General features: G+C 43.9%; 2 non-coding genes across 2 annotated transcripts; both read right to left on the minus strand.

Annotated features, from left to right (window-relative positions):
* Positions 1-1,881: 1,881 nt before the first annotated feature.
* LOC138570543 (U6 spliceosomal RNA) lies at positions 1,882-1,988 on the minus strand. The gene has a single exon (XR_011303583.1). It is a non-coding gene; the product is annotated as a U6 spliceosomal RNA (small nuclear RNA).
* Positions 1,989-7,374: 5,386 nt separating this feature from the next.
* On the minus strand, positions 7,375-7,481 carry LOC138570645 (U6 spliceosomal RNA). Its single transcript, XR_011303681.1, has one exon. It is a non-coding gene; the product is annotated as a U6 spliceosomal RNA (small nuclear RNA).
* Positions 7,482-8,273: the final 792 nt, after the last annotated feature.

Genomic DNA, 8,273 nt, shown 5'->3' on the forward strand with positions numbered 1-8,273 from the left:
AATCTTTTACAGCTTGTATTGGTGGGAGATGATGTGAGTTTATCAAGAGCAATGGGATATGAGGCATGTGTGCCACAAAATGCAGGTCTAGGATCTTTTATATGCAAGCCACTTTGGAAAACCCTAGTGAGAGCAAAAGGATTACACAAAGGAAAGGGAGTCAGTGAATCAAGGGATAGCACATCTGACTGTGAGTCCGTTAATTGTAAGTCCAAATCCTACCCGTTTCGACATTTTTCCAGGCTTTTTGTTTCATTTCTTAACAGATCCATTCCTATGTACCTCTGTGTTTTCAACAGAGTTTTCATTGTAAGGGAGGGACATCATACAGTATGCCTTAAACATTCCTGGCAGGGAAGACTCTATGTAAAAGCAAGAGTAGAGTACAGCTTAATAAATAATCAGCAGGACACTCTAGACCTTCCCCAAAAAACATAACATGATTTCTCTGCATGTATGTGCGTTGAACAGCGCAAGTAGTTTGGTTAATGTCAGTGGATAAATGTTACTTTCCCACAGCGCAGAACAAAATCACTTGTACAGGCTGCTTCTGCAAAAGCATTACCGCTGTAGAAAGCAGTGAAAAGGTGAGGCAGTGTGCAGTCACCCCTGACCCTTCACTGCCCTGATCGGCCACGATCGGCCAAGGACCTCTCTATGAGAGCTGAGGGTGGAGTTTTTCTGGACCTCGGTAACTTAGGGAGACATGGCTAAAGGGATCCTCAATCAATGGCCCAGTCTTTGCTTTGTGGCCTGTCCGAATATTTCTGTTCTCCAAATTACCTGCTGCTGCCCAGGTGTCAGCTGGTGAGATGGAATGACGTCCCAGGGATGATCCTGGCAGATGATTTGCATAGGCACACCCCCTCTCCCTCTGTCTTAGCCCTGCTTACTCCACAATAGCAAGTATCTGGGGAAAATATAGTGGTCGAGTTAGGGTAGCAGTAACTAGCCAATCTGAGAAAGTAAATCTGGGGCGCTTGGCGACTTGTGGGGAACAACTGCAGAGCTCAGTGCCCAGAACGTTGTGGCACAGGGAGGAGGTCTGTGGGATTTCAGTAACGTAGAGACATGCAACCTGGTCGGGAGTGCTTCAGGTCTTCTTCCTTGCATGTTCCAAGCAACTCAACAAAGCATCAACAGGCTGAGATACCAGCCAATGAGCCCCTTTCCACTTGATTTAAAGCCTAAAATCTTTTCCATGCAAACACATAGCCCCCAAATATCATATTTTCTTTGTTTTCTCTCTCTCAGTCTCTCTCACTCCCCCTCCCTCCTACCCTCCCTCCTTCCCGCCCTCACTCTTTCTCCCCCCCACAAACCTCCCTTTCCCTCTCACTCTTCCTCTTCCTCTCCCTACCATTCATTTTAAGTTTTCATGCACTGCAGCACATTGTGACAATGGTATTTCACAATGAAACTGTTTGTTGATTTCTTTTTTGATTTCTGTAACTTTCAAACTAAAAGCAGCCAAATCCGGAGTACAACGCTCCGCTCCAATTAAAGATTAAGGCCTAGAAGCAAGTAAAGCTGTAGTTCAGAGCGATGTTTGCAAATAGCACCTTAAAGCAGTTTACGCTGGAGTGCACAACAAGGGGGAAAGTGATAATACTGAGTTTGGTAAAATGGGATAAAAAAAATGAAAAGACGCGTGCCACTTCTAAAAGTGCAAGCCAAGAAATTGAAGGCGACGGGGCTGTTCATTCAGTCAATAGGACTCACAAGTAAAAGGCTCCTGAGGCATTCGTGTTGAATTTGGCTCAAAATGTATTGTGTTGTCGTGTAATATGTATGAACATACAATTTCAATCTTCATTAAAAAAGATGTATTAAAAAAATAAAGCCTTGCAAATTAAGAAAGTTTCTGTCCTGTCATGTGCCAAAAATAGTGAATGCTTTACGAATGTGCGTGCCATCCTTTAGAGCAGGGGCCAATTTAATTTTCCCATTATCATTCCAATATTAGTACATGTGTTGCTGAAGCAAGCGCAAAGGGAGAGTCAATCAAACCATTGATTAGGACCTCCAGTCAAAGGTTTGCCATACCAAATGTCCTTATGTCAGAGGGCAGAAAGTCAAAACACCATTTAGATATCGGGTGGTATGAAATGAAGAGGCAAACAACAGTGAATAAGCATTCTTTGCTGCTGTATTGATCTGGTCCTAAAGGGGTTGGTTTAATGCCAATTATATTTAAAGATTCATGCTCCAGGGTGCTTGCAAAATGACACCAACCCCCTCCCCATCACAATGGCTGGGTGATGCAAGCCTGAGAACATCACAATAGACCCATAGACATGAGAACAACTCTGTACCTCTGAGTGTATGTGGGCCCATGGCTGTATCAAGGACAAGGCAGAACAGGAGGTGGCTTATGGCGCCAGTTCCAGAGGCTGTCCAATTGATCCCTGTAAGCAACAAATGTTGGACCATCCTTTAAGAGATTCTGAGGCTGATTTCAATGTTAACTTTGCTGCTGATTTTAGGATTGGTCAACCTTCGACCCAAATCTAGTTTGCTTGGATAAGCCCTGGAAATCTTTTACAGCTTGTACTGGTGGGAGATGATGTGAGATTATCAAGAGCAACGGGATATGAGGCATGTGTGCCACAAAAAGCAGTTCTAGGATTTTTTATAAGAAAGCCGCTTTAAGAAGGGAAGTTTGGACAACCTTACTGAGAGCAAAAGTATTACACAAAAGGTAAGGGGGTCAGTGGGTCAACGGATAGCACATTTGACTGCGAGTCCGTTTATTGTAAGTCCAAATACTACCAGTTTCGACATTTCCCAGGCTTTTTGTTTAATCTCTTAACAGACCCATTCCTATGTACCTCTGTTTTCATTGTAAGCGAGGGACATACCGTATGCCTTAAACATTCCTGGGCTGCGAAGACTCTATGTAAAAGAAAGAGTAGCAGACATCTTAATAAATCATCAGCAGGACCCTCTAGACCTTCCCCAAAAAACATAAAATGATTGCTCTGCATGTATGTGAGTTGAGCAGCGCAAGTAGTTTGGTTAATGTCAGTGGATAAATGTCACTTTCACACAGCGCAGAACAGAATCACTTGTACAGGCCACTTCTGCAAAAGCATTACCAGTGTAGAAAGCAGTGAAAAGGTGAGGCAGTGTACAGTCACCCCCGACCCTTCACTGCCCTGATCGGCCACAATCGGCCAAGGACCTCTATATGAGAGCTAAGGGTGGAATTTTTCTGGAGCTCGGTAACTTAGGGAGACATGGCTAAAGGGATCCTCAATCAACAGCCCAGCATTTGCTTTGTGGCCTGTCCGTATATGTCTGTTCTCCAAATTACCTGCCGCAGCCCAGACGTCAGCTGGTGAGATGGAATGACGTACCAGGCAGGATCCTGGCAGGTGATTTGCATAGGCACATCCCCTCTCCCTCTCTCTTAGCCCTGCTTACTCCACAGTAGCAAGTATCTAGGGAAAATACAGTGGTCGAGGTGGGGTATCAGTAACTAGCCACTCTGAGAAAGTAAATCTGGGGCGCTTCGCGACTTGTGGGGAACAACTGCAGAGCTCAGTGCCCAGAACTTTGTGGCACAGGGAGGAGGTCTGTGGGATATCAGTAACTTGGAGACATGCAACCTGGTTGGGAGTGCTTCAGGTCTCCTTCCTTGCATGCTCCAAGCAACTCAACAAAGCATCAACAGACTGAGATACCAGCCACAGAGCCACTTTCCACTTGATTTAAAGCCTAAACTCTTTTCCATGCAAACACATAGTCCCCAAATACCATATTTTCTTTGTTTTCTCTCTCTTTATCTCTCTCTACCTCCCTCCCTCCCTCCTGCCTTCCCTCCTGTCCTCTCTCTTTTCCCCCCGCACCGCTCCCTCTCCCTCTTCCTCTTCTCCCTTCCATTCATTTTAAGTTTTCATGCACTGCAGCACATTGTGACAATGGTATTTCACAATGAAACTGTTGGAAAGTTACAGAAATCAAAAAAGAAATCAACCAACTAAAAGCAGCCAAATCCGGAGTACAATGCTCAGCTCCAATTAAAGATTAAGGCCTAGAAGCAAGTAAAGCTGTAGTTCAGAGCGATGTTTGCAAATAGCACCTTGAAGCAGTTTACGCTGGAGTGCACAACAAGGGGGAAAGAGATAATACTGAGTTTGGTAGAATGGGATCGAAAAACAAAAGAAGCGTGCCACTTCTAAAAGTACAAGTCAAGAAATTGAAGGGGACTGGGCTGTTTATTCAGTCAATAGGACTCACAAGTAAAAGGCTTCAGAGGCATTAGTGTTGAATTTGGCGCAAAATGTATTGTGTTGTCGTGTAATATGCATGAACATACAATTTCAATCTTCATTAAAAAAGATGTATTAAAAAATAAAGACTTGCAAATTAAGAAAGTTTCTGTCCTGTCATGTGCCAACAATAGTGAATGCTTTAAAAATGTGCGTGTCATCCTTTAGAGCAGGAACCAATTCCATTTTCCCATTATCATTCCAATATTAGTACATGTGTTGCTGAGGCACATAGGAATGGATCTGTTAAGAAATTAAACAAACACCTGGAAAAATGTTGAAACAGGTAGAATTTGGATTTACAATAAACTGACTCACCGTCAGATGTGCCATCCCTTGACCCACTGACCCCCTTACCTTTTGTGTAATCCTTTTGCTCTCAGCAGGGTTTTCCAAAGTTCCTTACTTAAAGAGGCTTTCATATAAAAAAAAAATCCTAGACCTGTTTTTTATGGCCCACATGCCTCATATCCCGTTGCTCCCGATAAACTCACATCATCTCCCACCAATACAAGCTGTAAAAGATGTCAAGTGCATAGCCAAGGAAACTAGACGTGGGTCAAAGGTTGAGCAATCCTTAAATCAGCAGCAAAAATAACATTGAAATCAGCCTCAGAATCTCTTAAAGGATGGGCCAACATTGATTGCTTGCAGGGTGCAATCGGGCAGCCTCTGGTGCTGACGCCTTAAGGCAAGCGCAAAGGGAGAGCCAACCAAACCATTGATTAGGACCTCTGGACTTTCTGCCCTTTGACATAAGGACATTTGATATGGCAAACGTTTGACCAAACACAATTTAGATGTTGGATGGTATGAAATTAAGAGGCAAACAGCAATACACCAGCATTCTTTGCTGCTGTACTTATCTGGTCCTAAATGGTTTGGTTTAATGCCAATTATATTTAAAGATAAAAAGATTCATGCTCCAGGGTGCTTGCAAATTGACACCCCCTCCCCATCACGATGGCTGGGTGAGGCACGCGTGAGAGCATCACAGCAGACGCATAGACATGAGAAACATTCTGTACCTCTGAGTGTATGTGGACCCATGGCTGGATCAAGGACAAGGCAACAACAGGAGATGGTTTAAGGTGTCAGCACCCAGGCTGCCCCATCGCGCGCTGCAAGCATCAGATGTTGGACCATCCTTTAAGAGATTCTGAGGCTAATTTCAATGTTAACTTTGCTGCTGATTTAAGGATGGCTCAACCTTCGACCCACGTCTAGTTTGCTTGGCTAAGCCCTGAAAATCTTTTACAGCTTGTATTGGTGGGAGATGATGTGAGTTTATCAAGAGCAATGGGATATGAGGCATGTGCGCCACAAAATGCAGGTCTAGGATCTTTTATATGCAAGCCACTTTGGAAAACCCTAGTGAGAGCAAAAGGATTACACAAAGGAAAGGGAGTCAGTGAATCAAGGGATAGCACATCTGACTGTGAGTCCGTTAATTGTAAGTCCAAATCCTACCCGTTTCGACATTTTTCCAGGCTTTTTGTTTCATTTCTTAACAGATCCATTCCTATGTACCTCTGTGTTTTCAACAGAGTTTTCATTGTAAGGGAGGGACATCATACAGTATGCCTTAAACATTCCTGGCAGGGAAGACTCTATGTAAAAGCAAGAGTAGAGTACAGCTTAATAAATAATCAGCAGGACACTCTAGACCTTCCCCAAAAAACATAACATTATTTCTCTGCATGTATGTGCGTTGAACAGCGCAAGTAGTTTGGTTAATGTCAGTGGATAAATGTCACTTTCCCACAGCGCAGAACAAAATCACTTGTACAGGCCGCTTCTGCAAAAGCATTACCGCTGTATAAAGCAGTGAAAAGGTGAGGCAGTGTGCAGTCACCCCTGACCCTTCACGGCCCTGATCGGCCAAGGACCTCTCTATGAGAGCTGAGGGTGGAGTTTTTCTGGACCTCGGTAACTTAGGGAGACATGGCTAAAGGGATCCTCAATCAATGGCCCAGTCTTTGCTTCGTGGCCTGTCCGAATATTTCTGTTCTCCAAATTACCTGCTGCTGCCCAGGTGTCAGCTGGTGAGATGGAATGACGTCCCAGGGATGATCCTGGCAGATGATTTGCATAGGCACACCCCCTCTCCCTCTGTCTTAGCCCTGCTTACTCCACAATAGCAAGTATCTGGGGAAAATATAGTGGTCGAGTTAGGGTAGCAGTAACTAGCCAATCTGAGAAAGTAAATCTGGGGCGCTTGGCGACTTGTGGGGAACAACTGCAGAGCTCAGTGCCCAGAACGTTGTGGCACAGGGAGGAGGTCTGTGGGATTTCAGTAACGTAGAGACATGCAACCTGGTCGGGAGTGCTTCAGGTCTTCTTCCTTGCATGTTCCAAGCAACTCAACAAAGCATCAACAGGCTGAGATACCAGCCAATGAGCCCCTTTCCACTTGATTTAAAGCCTAAAATCTTTTCCATGCAAACACATAGCCCCCAAATATCATATTTTCTTTGTTTTCTCTCTCTCACTCCCCCTCCCTCCTACCTTCCCGCCCTCACTCTTTCTCCCCCCCACAAACCTCCCTTTCCCTCTCACTCTTCCTCTTCCTCTCCCTACCATTCATTTTAAGTTTTCATGCACTGCAGCACATTGTGAGAATGGTATTCCACAATGAAACTGTTTGTTGATTTCTTTTTGATTTCTGTAACTTTCAAACTAAAAGCAGCCAAATCCGGAGTACAACGCTCCGCTCCAATTAAAGATTAAGGCCTAGAAGCAAGTAAAGCTGTAGTTCAGAGCGATGTTTGCAAATAGCACCTTAAAGCAGTTTACGCTGGAGTGCACAACAAGGGGGAAAGTGATAATACTGAGTTTGGTAAAATGGGATAAAAAAAATCAAAAGACGCGTGCCACTTCTAAATGTGCAAGCCAAGAAATTGAAGGCGACGGGGCTGTTCATTCAGTCAATAGGACTCACAAGTAAAAGGCTCCTGAGGCATTAGTGTTGAATTTGGCTCAAAATGTATTGTGTTGTCGTGTAATATGTATGAACATACAATTTCAATCTTCATTAAAAAAGATGTATTAAAAAAATAAAGCCTTGCAAATTAAGAAAGTTTCTGTCCTGTCATGTGCCAAAAATAGTGAATGCTTTACGAATGTGCGTGCCATCCTTTAGAGCAGGGGCCAATTTAATTTTCCCATTATCATTCCAATATAAGTACATGTGTTGCTGAAGCAAGCGCAAAGGGAGAGTCAATCAAACCATTGATTAGGACCTCCAGTCAAAGGTTTGCCATACCAAATGTCCTTATGTCAGAGGGCAGAAAGTCAAAACACCATTTAGATATCGGGTGGTATGAAATGAAGAGGCAAACAACAGTGAATAAGCATTCTTTGCTGCTGTATTGATCTGGTCCTAAAAGGGTTGGTTTAATGCCAATTATATTTAAAGATTCATGCTCCAGGGTGCTTGCAAAATGACACCAACCCCCTCCCCATCACAATGGCTGGGTGATGCAAGCCTGAGAACATCACAATAGACCCATAGACATGAGAACAACTCTGTACCTCTGAGTGTATGTGGGCCCATGGCTGTATCAAGGACAAGGCAGAACAGGAGGTGGCTTATGGCGCCAGTTCCAGAGGCTGTCCAATTTATCCCTGTAAGCAACAAATGTTGGACCATCCTTTAAGAGATTCTGAGGCTGATTTCAATGTTAACTTTGCTGCTGATTTTAGGATTGGTCAACCTTCGACCCAAATCTAGTTTGCTTGGATAAGCCCTGGAAATCTTTTATAGCTTGTACTGGTGGGAGATGATGTGAGTTTATCAAGAGCAACGTGATATGAGGCATGTGTGCCACAAAAAGCAGTTCTAGGATTTTTTATAAGAAAGCCGCTTTAAGAAGGGAAGTTTGGACAACCCTACTGAGAGCAAAAGTATTACACAAAAGGTAAGGGGGTCAGTGGGTCAACGGATAGCACATTTGACTGCGAGTCCGTTTATTGTAAGTCCAAATACTACCAGTTTCG

Source organism: Ambystoma mexicanum, chromosome 2q, assembly GCF_040938575.1.
Source record: "Ambystoma mexicanum isolate Mex_15411 chromosome 2q, UKY_AmexF1_1, whole genome shotgun sequence".
NCBI classification, from domain to species: domain Eukaryota; kingdom Metazoa; phylum Chordata; class Amphibia; order Caudata; family Ambystomatidae; genus Ambystoma; species Ambystoma mexicanum.